Source organism: Hypanus sabinus, chromosome 22, assembly GCF_030144855.1.
Source record: "Hypanus sabinus isolate sHypSab1 chromosome 22, sHypSab1.hap1, whole genome shotgun sequence".
Taxonomy (NCBI): domain Eukaryota; kingdom Metazoa; phylum Chordata; class Chondrichthyes; order Myliobatiformes; family Dasyatidae; genus Hypanus; species Hypanus sabinus.
This window is the reverse complement of record NC_082727.1, coordinates 16,586,621-16,602,973: the sequence shown is the minus strand read 5'-3', so window position 1 is coordinate 16,602,973 and position 16,353 is coordinate 16,586,621. Positions and strand designations below refer to the sequence as shown.

Sequence of the window (16,353 nt, the reverse complement as noted above, 5' to 3'; positions counted from 1 at the left end):
TGCTTTTTCCTTTCGGTGAAGCTGGATGGGACTTGGCTTTCGTTAGCAGGATGGAATCTGTAAGGTATAGGAGTAAAATTAGGCCATTAAGCCTACAAAGGCCATCCCGATTGACTTATTTTCCCTCTCAAACTCAAAACTAAGTGTTGACAGCGAACATCTGAGGTGGCATCAGAGAGAGGCTCCCATGGTCTGATGAAGCCTTCTTGACTTCCACCATGTTGGCAGGACTTGAAAAGAGTTGTCTTTCATGGCATCAGGCTACCCCAAATATTTTACAAACAAAAAAAATCCTTTAGAAATAAAGACCTTGTTGTAATGCAGGCCGCTGTTTTGTCGTACGCACAAGTCCATGCATGCACAGGTGTGATGAAAACCTGCTAGCAGCAGCATCGCATGCACAGAGCGTCACACGAGTAACATTCATAAGAAAAGCATTAATTAAACATAGACACAATACAAGAAAGAACACAACTAAGGCCCAAACCAAAGCCAAAGTAAATTTATTACCAAAATGTGTCAACATATACTGCCTTCTGACTCATTTTCTTGTATTTACAGGAAAATGAAGAAATGCAATAGAACTTATGAAAACTACACATGAGTAAAGAACCAATGTGCAAAAGAAGGCAAATTGTCCAAACAATAAAATAGTACTGAGGAATGGAAATATATCAATTAGATTGAGAGAGCACAGAGAACATTTACAAGGATGTTGCTGGGACCTGAGGCTCTGGGTTATAGGGAAAGGTTACGTAGGTTACGATTTTATTCCCTGCAACATTGGAGAATGGGAGGAGATTTCAATTCAATTTTATTTGAGTTTAATTGTCATTCAATGATATATGAACACACTCATGAATACAGCCAAAGGAGACAGTGTTACTCCGGGGTCAAGGTGCAAGACACTACCGATGGTCACACGTGGCACAAAGCACGCATAGCGTATATACAATAGAAGGATGCAGCTACTCAATAACTGTCCAACCTTGACCCATCTAATGCCACGGAAATCGGCAGACCTCCACAGCAGAGTTTGTCTCCTGCTAAATGAACACTGAGGGGGGTTGGGGGGGGCAGCACAGACTCCAGCCTGGACACCAAGCCACACCACCCCCCAGTGGAGCGCACCAGCTCCGATACCTCTCCGCCTGATGGCTGTAAACAGGTGACACCGCGGCTAGAGGCCTAGTCCACACACATGCAAGATAGTGAACACATATAAGGTATCATTAAAATACAACCACACTATGCAGTCCAGACCCTGACAGCTCGAGGTTCATAAAATTAGATACAGATAGGGTATTTTTGTAAGTAGTTGCAAGCAGTTTTTTCCCCACTGAGGTTGGGTAAGACCAGAACTAGGGGTCATGGATTAAAGGTGAAAGGTGAAATGTTTAAGGGCAACCTGAGGGGGAATGAGATGTCAGTGGAAGTGGTGGATGTAGGTTTAATTTCAACATGTAACAGGAGTTTGGATATGTTACTGGATGGGGGGGGGGGGTTATGGAAGGCCATGGTCCAGTTGAGGGTCAATGGGAATAACAGTTCAGCATATTGATGGGCCGAGTGGCCTGTTTCGTTGCTGTGGTGCCCTATATCATGTATGACTTCCAAATAGGAGTTGTGAAGTGTCCGTGAAAGTGAGTCTGTGGGATACCATGATGGGAATGAAGGAAGAATCTGGAAGAAACCCACGTGGTTACAGATAGAACTTCGAACTCCACACAGACAGGGCTCTACCCACTGACCACAGTGCCACTCCAGCATCAGCAATCCCACATCAGCAGTGGCAAAGGACACACACACAACAGTATCAACCCTCAGTACATATAGTTACACACAACACATGGCACATCTAGTAACAATAGCACATAGTCACGAAAATAATATAAGTCACCACTGAGTTGCATGGCCTTGAGATGGTGCATGAGCCACGTTTCTGCACGAACAAGCACAGAGCAGTTCTTCATCTCATGCTAGGTCAGCTGCAGACAAACTTGTTTTCCAGGGAGCAAACACTAAAGAGCGACCCCAAGCCCAGCGTGGATTCCAGCGTGCTCGATGTACTGCTGTTCTCTCGCACACCACCTCTCCTGAGTGGCCGTAACACCGCAGCATGAGGACAGATACGTGCAACAACTGAAGCCAGAGTTCCCCATCGTCACTCTTTCCAACTAATGAACGAACTGGACTTGTGCTTCACCACTGTCCATCAGGGTCTTGCAATTAGAAGAAAAATGCGAATGACACATTTGCTGCAGTTGTTGGTCTTGTAGAGGCCTCTGCGACCAAGGGAGGGAGGGAGGGGGAGGGGGAGAGGGAGAGAAGGAGAGAGAGAGAAGACAGACAGAGCAGGTAGAGGGCAAAATGGTTGGAGTTATGTCTTCCACTGGTACCAGGCACCCTTTAAAATCAGTAACACCTTTAATATTGAAGGGAAAATGACCGTCCGCAGAGTTAAGCACAATGGAAAGAAGAACCCTTACTTTTCTTCTCTTCTCACATTCCAATGCAGCTCTTCAAATATTTATGGAGTCTCAGCAAAGACTTACTCAAATATTAATTATAAAATGATATTTCTGGTGTGATGAAATGGAACTACATATTTAATTTGGCACACAATCAAAGTAATCTCATTAAAGGATCTAAAAGGAGTCTCCCCTATAACTCCTCACTCGTTGTAGCCTTCTGCTAATTCCAATCTCATTGCCCTCTCTCTAATTAGGCCAATCACTAAATTGCTGTTAGGATATAGAGCAACGTGTCTCTCTCTTCCTTTCTCTTTCTCTCTCTCTTTCTCTCTCTCCCTCTCCATCACTCTCCCTCTCTTCCCCACCCTCCCCTCTCTCTCTCTATTTTGCTGTTTCATTCTGCCTGTCTCTTCCTTTCTCTTTTTTTCTCTCTGTCCTTCCTCTCTCTCTTCCTCTCTATTTTTGTTGTATTCTGCCTGTCTCTTTCTTTCCTCTCCCTGTCTCTCTTCCTCTCTCTCACTTTCCCTCCCTCTCTGTCTCTGCACCATATTTATGTCTCTCTAACTCTATGTATTTATCACTAATCCATGCCACCCAAAATGTCATTCTCAGCTGGTTCCATTTCCCATGTATGGCCATATCCTTCTCAACCTTCTCTAAAGGTACAGTAAATGAACCTGCCGAAATGTCTTTGAAACATATTTATTGCATCTGTCTCATTTGGCAGCCTATTCCAAACAGCCACCACCCTCTGTGAAAAGTGTCCTCATCCCTTCTAAGACCTCCCTCTCACAATAAACATACCCCTACTAGTTTTAGACACCCCTACCCTAGGTAATGGACTGTGACTATCCACCTTATCTATGCCCCTCATGATTTAATCATTGTCTATAAAGTCACCATTTTTACTTTGTTGGCTCCGGAGAAAACTGTTCCAGTCCACCCGTTCTCTCCTCATCACTCAAACCCTCGTGAACAGTCTTGAGTCATATGATTTCCAAAGCAGCAGATTTCTGAATGCTGAGACAATAAGGACTATAAGGATTAGTAATCACACTCTGTGCAAGGTATAATCTTCAAGCTAAAGAATATAAAATGCCCCCCCCCCCAACAGGTATCTGCCTAAGGTGGTGGCAGAGGCAAACGCATCGGGGGCATTTAAGAAACTCTTAGATAGGCACATTGATGATGGAAGAATCGAGGGCTGTGCAGGAGGGAAGGATTAAATTGATATTAGAGTAGGTTAAAAGTTTACTACAAAGATGTGGGCCAAAGGCCCTGTCCTGTGCAGTAACATTCTATGTCATACTACGTCAATTTATCAAGCATGATAGTTAACGTGAATGATTAATCCTTATTTATTCATTCTTCCTTTCCATATTGAAACATGGGTCCTGATGAAGGGCTTTGACTGTTTATTCCTCTCCATAGATGCTGCCTGACTTGCTGTGTTCATCCAGCATTTTGTGTGTGTTGTTCTTATAGTTCAACACCTCCATGAACTTGTGGAGGTGTCAAACTACATTATGGCACTGTAAGTAACTGAAGCAAGCATTATTCTAAATGTATTATTTGTTTAGGCTGTTTTCTGATGACCACTAATGAAATTTGTGAATTTCCCAGAATTCAACGCACACTCTTTCTTTTTCCTCTCCATCTTCACTGAGTCAGAACCAGGGGAATAGTTTTAGTTTGGTGCGTGCTCAGAGGGGTCTGGCTTAGAGCCAATCTTATCTAACCTACAGAGGCCCGTCCCAAGTGGATTTCTGGGCCTCAGATCCTCAGGTTTGTCAGTGTAAAGCCAGGTGAAAGTTCAAAGGAGACGAGCTGGGAGGAAATGTGGAGACACGAGAGGTTGCGGATGCTGGATTCTGACACAGAAGAAATGTGAGGGGTGGAACAAGGTAAGGGCGGCATGGTTGGCAGATTGAACCAGGGAGGGAGAGAGGCGGGATTCGCTTTATTTATCAGAGATACAGCAAAACATTCAAGCATACAATGAAAAGCATCACTTGCGTCAATGTCACCATGCTTCCAGCGACGACATGGTATGCCCTCAGCTCACCACCCCTAACCCCTACGGCTTTGGAATGTGGGAGGAAGCCAGAGCACCCGGAGGAAACCCACGCGGTCATGGGGAGAACATACAAACTCCATACAGGATTTGAACCCAGGTCACTGGTGCTATAAAACATTTAGCCAACTGCTACTCTACCCATTAGACTGGAGACCCAGTGGGGGTAGTGTGCAGGTGATGGGCAGATCTCTAGAGAACCTGGGTGAATCAGAATCTTGCTTGCTTTCAGTGACATACTGTATGCCGTGTAATTTGTTGTTTGCTGCAGAAGTACACTTTAATATGTAACAAGATTACTATAAATTATAATAAGAATATATATAGAAAAATATATCAGTAGTGCAAAAAGAGATCAGAAATAGTGAGGTAGAGTTCATGGGTTTGTGGACCATTCAGAAATCTGAAAGAGGGGAAAAAGCTGGTCCTAAAAGCTCTGGTGAAGTAGTGGTTAGCATGACACTATTACAGCTTTCCAGAGTTTGGAGTTCAATTCCGGTGCCATCTGTAAGGATTTTGCACGTTCTCCCCATGAATGTGTGTATTTCCTCAGAATGCTCTGGTTTCCTCCCACAGTCTAAAGATGTCTGGTTAGTAGATTAATTGAGACGACTGGGTCTAGGCCCCAGAGCGTATCGAAGTGACAGAACCCAAAGCTTGGATGATGATTTAAGCACCAGGCCAAATTGGGCAGGTGAGGGTGTCAGGGCCGGAAGTGAGGAACGGGATAGTTCGGCTCGCTGCGCCACGACATTTACTCTGCACTGAAGCCGTAGCTTCACAGACTCTGTCATGGACTTCAGTTCTGAATGCCATATGCGTGCGTTTATTGTTTCAACAATCTGGTTTATTTTTCTCTGCATGTTGGGTCTTTGAGTGTCTTTTTTTTTTTAAAAAGGGCTTCTTTGTTTTGTGGCTACCAGTAAGGAGACAAATCTCAAGGTTGTATAAAGTAGACATCATTTGATAATAAATGTATTCTGAACTTTGAACTTGGGTCATTGTAAATTGTTCTGAGATTAGGCTAGTGTTAAATAGGTGGGTTGCTGGGATTGTGGCTCGTTGAGTTGGAAGGGTCTGTTCCATGCTCTCACTAATAAAATAAATAAATACTATAACAATAGGGTAGATCAGAAGGAGAGGGAAAGGAGGACAGGGGATATCAATGATCTGAAGGAATGGAGACATTGTTATCCAGATCTGGACAAACAAGCACTCTCCAAGAACAGTGCCCCGTCGTACGTTCGACCATGAGTTGATGACGCACTGTCCCGCCTTCCGGCAGCAGAATATTTCCAAGTGTCAAACTCAAGCTGATGAGAGCTGACACAAATTCACTAGGCACTTTGAGTTTCCCCAGTCTTTACACAGACATCCCGGGCACCAGTGAGCCCAGTTCAGAAAGGTGTGAGGTGATTCACTTTGGGAGGTTGAACATGAAGGTGGAGTGGACGGTTAATGGCAGGGTTCTTAGTGTGGAGGAACAGAGGGATCTTGTGGTCCAAGTCTATACATTACTTAACATTGCTGCACCATGGGGTAATGTTGCAGCTCTGTTACACCCTGGTTAGACCACACTTGGAATATTGTGTTCAGTTCTGGTCACCTCACTATAGGAAGGATGTGGAAGCTTTAGAAAGGGTGCAGAGTAGATTTATCAGAGTGCTAACTAGATTGGAGAGCATATCTTATAAGCATAGGTTGGGTGAATTTGAGCTTTTCTCATTGTAGTGAAGGAGGATGAGAGGTGATTTGTTAGAGGTGTACGGGGTAATAAGGGGCATAGATTGAGTGGACAGCCAGAGACTTTTTCCCCTGATCAGAAATGGCTAACATGAGGTGGCATAATTGTAAGGTGATTGGTGGAAAGTATAGGGGGCTTTTTTCCACACAGAGAGTGGTAAATGTGTAGAACACTCTGCCAGGGATAGTGGCAGAGGCAGGTACATCAGGGGCATTTAAGAAACTCTTAGGCAGGCATGTGGATGATGGAAAAATTGAGGGCTATGTAGGAGGGAAGGGTTAGATTGATTTTCAAATAGTTTAAAAGGTCTGCACAACAACGTGGGCCGAAGGACCTGCACTAACCTCTCCTGTGCTCTCTTCGATGCTCCATGTTCATTGTTATCCAGAAAGAGCCTCTCCTGCTCCCTCGGAGAAGAGTTACTGTGTACAGTCCCTGGCCCTGTGAGGATCTGAGAAAACAAATAACACATACAAAATGCTGGTGGAACACAGCAGGCCAGGCAGCATCTATAGGGAGAAGCACTGTCGACGTTTCGGGCCAAGACCCTTCATCAGGACTAACTAAAAGGAAAGATACTAAGAGATTTGAAAGTAGTGGGGGGAGGGGGAAATGCAAAATGATAGAAGACCGGAGGGGGTGGGGTGAAGCTAAGAGCTGGAAAGGTGATTGGCAAAAGTAATACAGAACTGGAGAAGGGAAAAGATCATGGCACAGGAGACCTCAGGAGAAAGAAAGGGGCAGGGGAGCACCAGAGGGAGATGGAGAACAGGCAGAGTGATGGGCAGAGAGAAAAAAAAACAACTAAATATGTCAGGGATGGGGTAAGTACTACTGTCAAAATGAATCCAAACTCAGGTTGGAGGAACAACACCTTATATACCAGCTGGGTAGCCTCCAAACTGATGGCATTAACATTGACTTCTCTAACTTCCGTTAATGCCCCTCCTCCCCTTCTTACCCCATCCCTGACATATTTAGTTGTTTGTTTCTTTTCTCTCTCTGCCCATCACCCTGCCTGTTCTCCATCTCCCTCTGGTGCTTCCCCCCTCCTTTCTTTCTCCCGAGGCCTCCCGTCCCATGATCCTTTCCCTTCTCCAGCTCTGTATCACTTTCGCCAATCACCTTTCCAGCTCTTAGCTTCATCCCACCCCCTCCGGTCTTCTCCTATCATTTTGCATTTCCCCCTCCCCCCACTACTTTCAAATCTCTTACTATCTTTCCTTTCAGTTAGTCCTGACGAAGGGTCTCGGCCCAAAACGTCGACAGTGCTTCTCCCTATAGATGCTGCCTGGCCTGCTGTGTTCCACCGGCATTTTGTGTGTGTTGCTTGAACTTCCAGCATCTGCAGATTTCCTCGTGTTTGATCTGAGAAAACAAGGCTGCTTGCCCATCATTAAGGGCCCTCACTACCCAGGACATGCCCTCTTCTCATTACAACCATCAGGGAGAGGTACAGGAGCCTGAAGACACACACTCAATGATTCAGGAACAGCTTCTTCCCCTCCACCCTCAGATTTCTGAATAGTCCATGCACCTATGAGTAGTACCTCACTATTTTCTCTTTTTGCACCACTTGTTTATTTTATTTATACATATATATTTCTTCTTATTGTAATTAATAGTAATTTTTATGTATTGCACTGCAGTTCTGCCACAGAACAACTAATTTCATGGCATATGTCAGTGATAATCAACCCAACTCCGATTCCATTATGAAACTGAGGGTTATCGGAAATTGAGATCTAAGGCTTGGAGAAGATTCATGGTTTCAAACGAGGAGGGGTGGGGGAGAAAATGTAATTATCTGCAAGTAGAATATTAAATGGGGGTGAGGAAATGTGACCTGTGTTCCGTCAGACTGCCCAGTGGAACCAATTACACATACTCTTAAATGGGTCCGGTAAAAAAAATCTTAACACGTTTACAGTCAGAGCACTCAGAAATGTGGACGTGATCTTTAGCAACCAGGTAAAGTAGTGAAGTCACAAGTTATCTGGCTAATAATATCTCATTTAGTAAGTCATTTAATAAGCCGTTTCAGTTATTTATATTTACTGAAGCAGAAGCGAACTGCTGGAGGAACTCTGGAGGCAGAGGGTGGTTGATGTTCAAGTTCAGGTTTGCATTGATTGTCTTCTGATTGTCATGAACCAAATTAAATAGCGTTCCTCCGCTCCAGGCACCCACAAAACATGTATCACACACAGCACATAAAACAACACATTACCATAAACAAGTTAATAAAATATCATTCAAAATGCACATAGTGCACAGCACAGGCAAACAGTAAACGGTACAGCTCTCTATCCTGGTGACGAGACCTCGGTGGTGGCAGGGTATTCATTAGTCTCAGCCTGAGGGTAGAAACCGTTACCTAGTCTGGCAGGCCTAGTGTTGACGCTCCTTATGCCTCCTTCCTAATGGCAGTGTGCTAAACAAGACCCTTCATCAGGGCTTCAGATACCAGCATTTGCTGGTGACACACCATCATGTGTCCCTACCTTTAATGCAGATCTTAGTCACAGAGTTATAGAGTTAGATCAAAGTTCAAAGTAAACTTATTGTGAATGTACAATACTGCGGGGGGGGACACACACTATATATAATATATATAGATAGAGAGAGAGACAGAGAGAGACTAAGACTTTTGCATAGTATTTCAGTGATTTTACGTATTGTACTGTACCACTGCTGCAAAAAAAAAGCAAATTTCTTGACATATCTGCATGTAAACCCGATTGTGATACGGGTCTCTATTGTGGGCTGTGATGGAGAAGGTGGCAGGAGAGGGGAATCATGGTTGGAAAAAGGGGGGAGGGAGGGGGCAGGAGCGGGAAGCACCAGAGAAACATTCTGTAGTGATCAATTGTTTGAAATCAAATGACCTTGCCTGATGTCTCAGAGCTGGGAGTGTGTGTCCTTGCCATCCACACACCCCCACCCCTGCACCCCAGCACTCCTCCTCTGCCACCTGCCCCACACCCCTCCCATGGCGCTCCACCCTCACCATTCCCAACTTCCTTTACTTCCATCAGACTTACAAACTCACTCTGCTCTCACATTGACAAACACAGTACAGTGCAAAAGAATTAGGCAGCATAGTTACATATGTGCCTAAGACTTTTGTACAGTACTATACATACTAAGTCACCCTGAGATTCATTTCCTTGTGGGCATTCACAGTAAATACAAAGAAACACAATAGAATCGATGAAAATCCACACACAAAATGGGCAAAAAAACAATGTACTAAAGACAAAAAATCTGTGCAAATACTAAATAAATAAAAATGAATAAATAGATAGATATAGATAGATAAATAAAATAAATAGATGAATGAATAAATAAATAGATAAATAGAAAGAATGAATGAATAAATAAATAAATACAAAAAATACAAATACAAAACAACTTCTTTCCAACTGTGATAAGACTGCTGAACGAATCCTGACCCGGATCTGGGCCGTACCTTCCAAATATCCGGATCTGACTTGCACTACCTTACTTTCCCTTTTCTATTTTCTAATTATGATTTATAATTTAAATTTTTATTACATTTACTTCGATTTGTACTTCAGGGAGCGCAAAGCGCAGAATCAAATATCACTGTGATGATTGTACGCTCTAGTATCAATTGTTTGGTGACAATAAAAGTAAAGTAAAAGAAAAAAATACAAAATAATAAATAATCTATCTCTAGAGCATGAAGATCAATGTAAAAAAATAAAGTAAAGTAAATTCAATTCAATAGGTTAGGACTTTATTCCTTGGAATGGAGAAGATTGAGTGGAGATTTGGTGGAGGTTTACAAAATTATGAGGGGTATAGACATGGTAAATGCAAGCAGACTCTTTCCATTGAGGTTGGGTGCAACTACAACCAGATGCCACGGGTTAAGGGTGAAAGGTGAAAAATTTAAGGGGAACATGAGGGGAAACCACTCAGAGGGCCATGAAAGTGTGGATGAGCTACAAGTACAATCAGTGCAGGCAAGCTCAATTTCAATGTTTAAGAGAAGTTTGGATAGGTACATGGAGAGTAGGGGTATGGAGGCCTATGGTCCTGGTGCAGGTCAATTGGAGTAGGTAGTACAAATGGTTTGGCATGGACTAGATGGGCAAAATGGCCTGTTTCTGTACAGTATTTTTCTATGACTCAAGAGTCCTTGAAAATGAATCCCTAGGTTGTGGGAATAGGTCAGTGTTGGGCGAGTAAAGTTGAGTGAAGTTATCCCCCACTGATTCAAGGTGGTTGAGGGGTAATATCTGTTCCTGAACCTGGTGGTGTGTGGAACAGGCCCCTCAGCCCAACTTGCCCATGCCGGCTCGTCTGTCCAGTGAGCTAGTCACATCTACCTGGAGTTAGTCCAACTTCCCCAAGCCATGTACCTATGTTGTCCAAGGGAAGGGCATTAGGACCCATACAGCTTGGCACAGGTGTTGTCGCAAAGCGATGTGTGGTTAAGTGCCTTGCTCAAGGACACAACACGCTGCCTCAGCTGAGGCTCGAACTAGTAACCTTCAGATCACTAGACCAACGCCTTATCTACTTGGCCAAATTATGAAGAGCATGAATTGGATGAATGCACAGTCTTTTTCCCCCAAAGAAAGGGAATCAAAAACTAGAGGGGAAAGATTTAAAAAGGTCCTAAAGGGTATTATCTTCACCCAGAAGGTGGTGGGTATGTGGAATAAACTGTCAGAGAAAGAGGTTGAAGCAGCTACAATAACATTTAAAGAACATTTGGAGAGGTTTACAGAGAAACAGGCCAAACACTGGCAATATGGACTATACTGCTGGATACCATGGCTGGCATGGGTAAGTTAGGCCAAAGGACCTGTTTCAGTGCTGGGTCACTCTGTGACTAACTTGAACCTGGCAGCGCTAGACAAAGCTCTTATAAAAAACTGTTCTGCCTTCTAAAACATCTCCTTGGTTTTATTAGTAAGCAATCAAAAGTCAAAGCAAGAGATAGCGTAACACTTTACAGTGCAAGTGGCCTGAGCCGAGTTCTCACCGCTGTCTGTAAGGAGTTGGTACCTTCTCCCCATGAATGCATGGGTTTCCTCCGAGCGCTTCAGTTCCCTCCCACAGTCCAAAGACGTACGAGTTCACACGTGTGTAATTTAGTGGCCCAGGCTCATAGCGCCAGAAGGGCCTATTACTGTGATGTATCTCTAAATAAAACAAAAGTAAAGAAATAAAAATGGTTAATCACACCTGGGTAATTCCTCGTTGAAGAAAAACAGCTGTCGACAAAGTATTAATATTTACACATCCCTGTTGAGACTGCAGTTTTTTTTAATATCTCGAGCAACATCAAAGAAAAATCCTGCAGAGGGGTGCCTGAGCGTTTAGAACGTGGAACAGACAACACAGTGCAGCCCTTCAGCCCACAATGCTGTGCCTTCTTTTTAACCTACTCCAAGATCACTCTAACCCTTCCCTCCTGCATAGCCCTCCATTTTTCTATTATCCATGTACCTATCTAAGAAGTTCCTAAATACACTTAATGTATCTGCCTCTAGCACCACTCCAGGCTGTGTTCCACACACTGACCATTCCCTCTGTAAAAGAATTACCTCTAACATCACCCCTATACTTTCCTCCAATCACCTTAAAGTTATGCCCTCTCATAGTGGCCATGTCCACCTTGGAAGAAGTCCCAGGCGGACCACTCGACCTATGCCTCTTATCGCCTTGTACAAATTCAAGTTCAAGTTTATTATCAGCTGACTGTACATATATACAACCAAACGAAACAATGTTCTTCTGGACCACGGTGCACCCACCAAACAACTCACTATTCTAGTGTCGAGATCTCGGTGGTGACAGGGTATTCATTAGTCTCACAGCCTGAGGGAAGAAACTGGTACCCAGTCTCATGCTCCTAGTACCTTTTGTACAGCTCCATCAAATCACCTCTCAGCCTTCAGTGCTCCAAAGAGAAAATCCATATCTTACTCAATCTATCCTCATAAGACATACTTTCTAATCCAACCAACATGCTGGAACAGACAAGAGAAAATCTGCAGATGCTGGAAATCCAAGCAACACACTCAAAATCCTGGAGGGACTAAATCTCCTTTGCCTGTCTCTAAGTTTTCCACATCCGTCCTATAATGAGGTGACCAGAAATTAATGTAATATTCCAAGTGTGGTCTAACCAGAGTTTTAGAGAGCTGCACCATTACCTTGAGGCTCTTGAACCTAATGAAGGCCAGCACACCATCCACCGTCTTAACAACCCTATCAACTTGCTCGGCAACTTTGAGGGATCTATGGATGTAGATCCCAAGGACCTTCTGTTCCAGGTGGATTTGAATACTGGAATGCCAAACTTGTGCTCCAGTCATCGGCTGCGTGTGGAGTCCAGTGAGGGAGGTGACCTCCATCTAACCTAATCTCACAAATATCGAACTTCAGCACACCTCCAACCCCCATTCAGGGATTTCAAGGGGCTAAAGAAATTCAACACGTTGCCTTTGAACCTCACCATTTGATCAATCCATTACACCTCGGTACGGCAATTGCTCTGCCCGAGACATGAAGAAACTTCAGAGAGTTGTGGACCCAGCACATCAGAGGGACCCCGCCATGCGTACACATTCAGATTCCGATATGTTCATAACATGTACGTTGAAACCTACAGTGAAGTGTGTCACTTCCATTAACAACCAACAAGGATGTGTTGGGGGCAGCCCCCAAGTGTCACAACACATGCTGGTGCCAATACAGCATGCTCATAGGCTGTACACTTCTCACTGTCTCAATCAATATAATCAACACACCACCCACCACAGACATCCACTCCTCCCCCCTCTCATCAGTCAAAAGATACAACAGCCTGAAATACGTAGCAGGCTCAAGGACAGCTTCTATCCTGGTATTATAAAACTGCTCAACGGTCCCCAAATAGCATTAAACAGTTCACCTTACAATCCACCTCATTGTGGTCTTACACCTCAACGCCTGCCTGCTCTTACCCAATTCACTTCAAGATTTGACATGCTATGCGTTCAGAGATGCTCTTCTGCACGCCGCTATTGTACTACGTAATTATTTGAGTTACTGCCGCCTTCCTGTCGGCTTGAGCCAGGCTGGCCATTCTCCTCTGACCTCTCTCAGTAATAAGGAGGTTTTCACCCATAGAACTGTTGCACACTGAATGTTTTTTTCTTCATTTTCGTGCCATTCTCTGTGAATTCTGGAGAGTGTTGTGAGTGAAAATCCCAGAAGGTTGGCATTTTCTGAGAAACTTAAAACACTGTCTGGCACAAACTATCATTCCACATTCAAAGTCACTTAGGACCCATTCCTTCCCCATTCTGATGTTTAGTCTGAACAACAACCAAACTTCTTGACCATGTCTGCATGATTTCATGCACTGAGTTGCTCAGATATTTACATTAATGAGCCTAATAAAGTGGCCACTGAATGTATATTCTGCATTCTGTTGTTTTTTCCCTTGTACTAACTCAATGCACTGTTGTAATGAACTGGTCTGTAGAGAATGCATAAACCAATTTACCAGTCAGTAGCTCTGCCGCCTCAGCCGTCATTTCCCTGTGGTTTCTTCTAATGTCCTCAGAAAGCACAGAGTTGAAAGTGTGCAGCAAGAATCACTCAGAAGTGATGGAGTCTGGAGGGAGTTAGCATCATAGAATCACGGAGCACTACAGCACAAAAACAGGTCCTTCAGCCCATCCTGTACTGTGAAGTCCCACCAAACCCTACCATCCATGTATCTATCCAAACCTCATACGTGTTGAATTGAACCCACATCCACCACTTCCACTGGCATCACCTTCTGAGTGAAGAAGATCCCGCTCATATTCCCCTTAAACATTTCACCTCTCACCCTTAACCCTGGGCCTCACGTTCTAGTCTCACCCAACCTCAATGAAAAGAGCCTGCTTCTATTTACCGTATCTAAACCCTTTATAATTTTGTACACCACCATCAAATATCCCCTCATTCTCGTATGTTCTAGGGAATAAAGTTTTCACCGAAAGTCATAGAGTCATAAAGCACTACAGCAAAAGGAGGCCCTTCGGCCCATCCAGTAGATGTTGAATTGTCTATTCCCATTGTATGTAACAGGTGCTTAAGAATGAAGGAAAGTTGAAAATGCTGGCTCTAAATCTATGCCAGAACTATCACCCTCTTGCAGGTCTCGACCAGAAATATGGGCTGTCACTTTGCCGCCACAGATGCTACCTGGTCCTCCCAGCAGGTTGTGGGGGGTTTTTTGCCCCAATTCCAGCCCCTGCAGTCTTCTGTTTCTCCCCAGGAATGAACACCTCACATCATGATACCAAGCCAGGATTTACAGTTAAAACAGAGGATTAAACTAAGGCATGGATCAAGGGAAAAGAAGATTTGCAGACTGCAGATAAATTTTAATATCAACAAATGAGTTTGAGGCACTTCGGTAGAGCAGAGACCTTGAAATCAAATGGAAAAGAGAAGGAAATAGATCAAGTGATACAAGCAAACAGATCATTAAAAATATCATTGTAGCTTAGCAAAGTAATTAAAGTGATATCGTATTGCTGGAATTGATTCCAAAGAGTTAGAAATCAAAGATAGCGAAGGTTACATTGCACACAAAATGCTGCAGGAATTCAGCAGGTTGGGCAGCACCTATGGAGAGAAATAAGCAGATAATATTTCAGGCCAAGACATTTCATCAGGACTGGAATGGAAGGGGGCAGAAGCCTGAAAGAGTAGAAGCTGGCAGCTAATAGGTGAGATGTGAGGGGCAAGGTGAGTGGATAAGGGAGGGTGCATGAAGTAAGAAGCTGTGAGATGATAGGTGGAAGAGGTAAAGGGCTGGAGAAGAGGGGTCTGATAGAAAGGTTCAGCTGAATAAAAGGAAGAAGGTGGGGAAACCAGAGGGAGGAGATGAGCAGGTCATGAATGCAGGGGAGAAGAGAAAGGCTGAGAGGGCCAGCAGAACTGTGGGAAAAAACAGAAAGGTTGAGGGGGTGTAGGGAAACAGAGGGGAGTGGCTTTCACCTGTCAAGAAATAAATATTCGCACCATCAAATTAGAGTCTAGCCAGAGTATCAGCTGTTGCTCCTGCTGCCCGTGTTTGGCCTCAGTAGAGGGGCAATGGACTGACATGTCGGTGTGGGAATGGGAAGTCAAGCTGCAAAGGGTGGCTATTGGATGATCTTTTAAGGTGGACAGGGCAAAGGTTACTGCTTTCCATTCCAGGACATTAAAAGTGTCCTCCTGTAAACAGCAGGGTTTCCGTCCCTCTCCCATTGATGCTGTCCTCAGCCACATTTCCCCCATTTCCCGTACATCCTAACCCACCTCATCTTCCCACCCACTTAGTAATGATAGAATCCCTCTTGTCCTTACCAACCCTCCATCAGCCTCCACATCCAGCACGTTATCTCTGCAACTGCTGTCATCTCCAAAGGGATCCCATCTCTAAACATATCTTTACCTTCTACCCTCCCCCCTTCACCATTTTCTGCAGAGATCCCTCCCTCTGTGATCTCCTTGTTTATTCATCCCTCCTCACTAATCTCCCTCTTACCCCGGCAAGCAGCCTAAGTGCTACACCTGCCCATTCACTTCCTCCCTTACCTCCATTCAGGGCCCCTCAAACATAGAAACATAGAAAATAGGTGCAGGAGTAGGACATTCGGCCCTTCGAGCCTGCACCGCCATTCAGTATAAACATGGCTGATCATCCAACTCAGAACCCTGTACCTGCTTTCTCTCCATACCCCCTGATCCCTTTAGTCACAAGGGCCATATCTAACTTCCTCTTAAATATAGCCAATGAACCGGCCTCAACTGTTTCCTGTGGCAGAGAATTCCACAGATTCACCACTCTCTGTGTGAAGAAGTTTTTCCTCATCTTGGTCCTAAAAGGCTTCCCCTTTATCCTTAAACTGTGACCCCTCGTTCTGGACTTCCCCAACATCGGAAACAATCTTCCTGCATCTAGCCTGTAGAGTTTAGAATTTTATACGTTTCAATAAGATCCCCCCTCAATCTTCTAAATTCCAGTGAGTATAAGCCTAGTCGATCCAGTC

The 16,353-nt window shown here is 44.2% G+C and overlaps 1 long non-coding RNA gene across 1 annotated transcript; it reads right to left on the bottom strand.

Moving 5' to 3' along the window:
* Window positions 1-631: 631 nt before the first annotated feature.
* LOC132379733 (uncharacterized) lies at window positions 632-14,078 on the bottom strand. Its single transcript, XR_009507521.1, has 3 exons — window positions 13,827-14,078; window positions 11,313-11,472; window positions 632-2,222 (listed from the first exon to the last, which is right to left on the bottom strand). It is a non-coding gene; the product is annotated as an uncharacterized LOC132379733 (long non-coding RNA).
* Between the last annotated feature and the right edge of the window lie 2,275 nt (window positions 14,079-16,353).